Source organism: Humulus lupulus, chromosome 8, assembly GCF_963169125.1.
Source record: "Humulus lupulus chromosome 8, drHumLupu1.1, whole genome shotgun sequence".
In the NCBI taxonomy this organism is placed as follows: domain Eukaryota; kingdom Viridiplantae; phylum Streptophyta; class Magnoliopsida; order Rosales; family Cannabaceae; genus Humulus; species Humulus lupulus.
The window spans coordinates 14253387-14256987 of record NC_084800.1 but is presented as its reverse complement, the minus strand read 5'-3'; the positions used below and the strand labels follow the sequence as shown (position 1 = coordinate 14256987).

The 3601-nt window shown below is 36.5% G+C and overlaps 1 non-coding gene across 1 annotated transcript; it reads left to right on the top strand.

The window, feature by feature from the left end:
* The first annotated feature begins 948 nt into the window (after window positions 1-948).
* LOC133799073 (small nucleolar RNA R71) lies at window positions 949-1055 on the top strand. Its single transcript, XR_009876278.1, has one exon. It is a non-coding gene; the product is annotated as a small nucleolar RNA R71 (small nucleolar RNA).
* The last annotated feature ends 2546 nt before the right edge of the window (window positions 1056-3601 follow it).

The following is a 3601-nucleotide window of genomic DNA, read 5'->3' as shown; positions in this document are numbered from 1 at the left end:
GGCTGACTATCAACAACGGGAGGACACTTGTTTGAACCCTGGTGGTCTTCAGTAACCCCATTCGCTTTTGTATCTGATTTCTCACCCAACTCTTCATTCCGAACCACTGACTTTTGTACACTGGGCTGCTCCACTTGCTTACCATTCCTCAACGAAATTGCTTGACAGTTCTCTTTAGGATTTACCACAGTATTACTAGGCAAATTCCCTTGCGGTCTGTTATTAAGCATGTTGGCCAACTGACCCACTTGTGTCTCAAGGTTTCGAATAGAGGATCTGGTCTCAGTCATGAATTGAGTCTGAGTATTAGTGAGGGTCAACAAGGCTGCTTGCAACTCATTAGGCTTTTCTGGTTGATCTTGCGGTCTAGGCTGGTGTGACGATGAGGCTTGATTCATAGGCTGTTGTGGCATGTGCTGCTGGTATGGCCCTTGAAACTGTGACTGTTGGCCCTGATTATTTCTCCAAGAGAAATTTGGGTGATTTCTCCACCCAGGATTATAAGTATTGGAGAATGGATTCTGATAAGGCCTCTGAAAATTACCAACTGCCTGTACCTGAGCCTGATTAACTGGCATATTACCACACATGTTGGCTGCTGTACACTATTCATATAAATGAGGCCCTCCACATATTTCACACCCTGATTGCATCTGTATAGCTTGGGCTTGAGCTGAGATCTTGTTTTGTTGCAACTGCTTGGTCAATGAAGCAACCTGAGCAGTTAAAGCAGTTATAGCATCTAATTCATGTACCCCAGCTACTTTTCTCTGTGAAGTATCTCGTTCGGCAGGCCACTGATAATTGTTCATAGCCATCTCCTCTAACAATTCATATGCCTCATCAGCCCCTTTACTCATGAAAGCACCACCTGCTGCTGCATCTATTATAGTGCGAGTAGTACCGCAAAGCCCATTATAAAAATTGTGGACTAACATCCACTTCTCTATACCGTGATGAGGGCATTTTCTGAGCAGGTCTTTGAATCTTTCCCATGCATCGTACAATGACTCTCCCTCATTCTGATAGAAGTTATTGATTTCTCCCCTCAACTTTGCAGCTTTTGCAGGAGGAAAGAACTTTGAGAGAAACTTCTGAGCTAGTTCCTCCCATGTATTGATTGAGTTGGCCTGTAGAGAAATAAGCCAACTTTTTGCCCTGTCCCTTAGTGAAAAAGGGAACAATCTCAACCTTATTGCATCATCGCTCACCCCATTAAACTTAAACGTTGCACATAGCTCAAGGAAATTCACTATGTGCAAGTTAGGATCCTCATTGGGGAGACCACCAAACTGAACAGAAGTCTGGACCATTTGTATCATCGCCGGCTTAATCTCAAAGTTATTGGCAGTAATAGTAGGCGGCCTAATGCACGAGTGTACTCCTGTGACAGCGGGGAGCACATAATCTCTTAATGCTCGCACATTTTGGTCCTAAGCGATATGATTCTGACCATCATTGTTGTTAACCCCGTCTCTTTGGTTGGCAGCCATTGATGCTTCCAACCTCTTTTTCCTTCTGTTTTGTCTGCAGGATCTTTCGATTTCAGGATTAACAGGCACAAGATTTGCAGATCCTTCACGTCGCATACAAAAGATTCACCTATTAAAACAGAATGCGACAATTTGGATTAGTTCAAATAATAAAAACAGCCAAATTAGAATAAAAATTAACTATCTTGATATTAATAGAATATCAATTCCCCGGCAACGGCGCCAAAATCTTGTTGCGAATTTTTACTACTGCGCAAGTATACGCAATCGAATAAATAAGTAATAGTAGTGGAAATATATTATCGTTCCGTCAGGGAATTGATCTAATAATTACCAATAGCAAACTTTTATTTCTATTTGACTAATGAAATTTTAATGACAATTAACAATGATCAATAAACTAAGAAAACACAATAAACTAAGAAAACACAATTTAATTAACGAAATTTAATATGAGCGAAAGATTAGAGTATTCTAATTTCATCAACCTTCAATTCTATTCAATCAATAATACAACTAATATGTTTCTGTGATCTATGGTTATAGCAAGTTTACTAATGACAATTTTATTCTCTCTCAAGATATAAAATATTCAGTTTACCTGCGAATTTTCTACATGTCTGTGATAAACTCTACACATAAACCGCATTAAGAACAAAAACCTAATTGCTACACAAACCAATTTGATACTTTCGTTCTAAATTGAAATCTATGTCTATTGTCTAAAGCTATTCCAATTCTCACTTTTCAGATATTGAATTAAAACCAATAATCATGCAACAGATGGCCAATCAATTACAAGCATTAAACATAAGAACAATAGATAACCATAAATTCAAAGATTCATAGAAATTGCATTAAAGACGAATAGAATATCCAGTGACTACATTAAAATACTCTAAATACGAATTTAGTTCATAATATTAAACTTCATCATCCAATCTAAAATTCAAAAGCATAAAATAAACACAAACGAAATAAACGCGGATTCTTCTCTGTTTCTTTTCCTTTGCCGTCAGAATGCTTCCCCCTCTTTTCCTTTCAGATCTTCTTTTTATAAAAATCCAAAAACCTACGAATTTCCATGAAAATTTCCAAAAATGCCCTCGTGCCGATATATCGCCCAAGACAAGCGATATATCGCCTGGCGAATTTTCTCGATGAAAACGCGAGTTTCTGATGTCGTTTCTGCAAAAACAAAATTTGGAATTCCTTCTTATGCCGATATATCGCCCAAGACAGGCGATATATCGCCTGTACAACATTTCCACATATTGGCCAATATTCGGCTACTAAAACCAACATTTATCCAAATTCTCGAACAAATCAGAATTATAACGACAAACTGCACAAGTTCACCAAACAGATTAAATAGAAACTTTCTCTTGAGAAAAACAACCAAATCAATCTAAAAATGTTATTAATAAGCGTATATTTTATACGCTTATCATCTATATATATATATATATATATATGAAAAGTTGTAGTTATAGTCTCGCTGCATATTATATTATAAGTAATATACATTATGACTACAATTTAAGAATAACTTTGCACAATGTAGTATATATGCCATAAGAGAGGAATACGCTCAAAACCATATAAATATAAAGGTGAATTCTCGTATAGGGCTTCATTTTAAGCCCTATCGGTAGGGCTCTCAGTGTTCTCAACCCTTGAACAGTTTTTAGCGCGATTTTTTTTTATGACCATGTATATTGTAGCTATTTAGAGCATTCTGCAAATTTTCAGAAAATTCCGAATAGTTTACAGTATCGAAAACTAGGTTCAAACATATTATTGCACATGTGACTAATTTTTTTTATGCGCGTGGAAAACAACATGTTTGAACCTAGTTTTCGGTACTGTAAACTATTCGGAATTTTCTGAAAATTTGTAGGATACTCTAAATAGCTACAATATACACGGTCATAAAAAAGGTCGCGCCAAAAACTGTTCACAGATCGAGAAACACTGAGAGCCCTACCAATAAAACTTAAAGTGAAACGCCTATAAAAGAATTGTCCTAAATATATATATATAAAAAAAGTAAAAGAAAGAGAACAAATTGTCTGCTTTACCATATAATCTATGACTAATAGTGCATT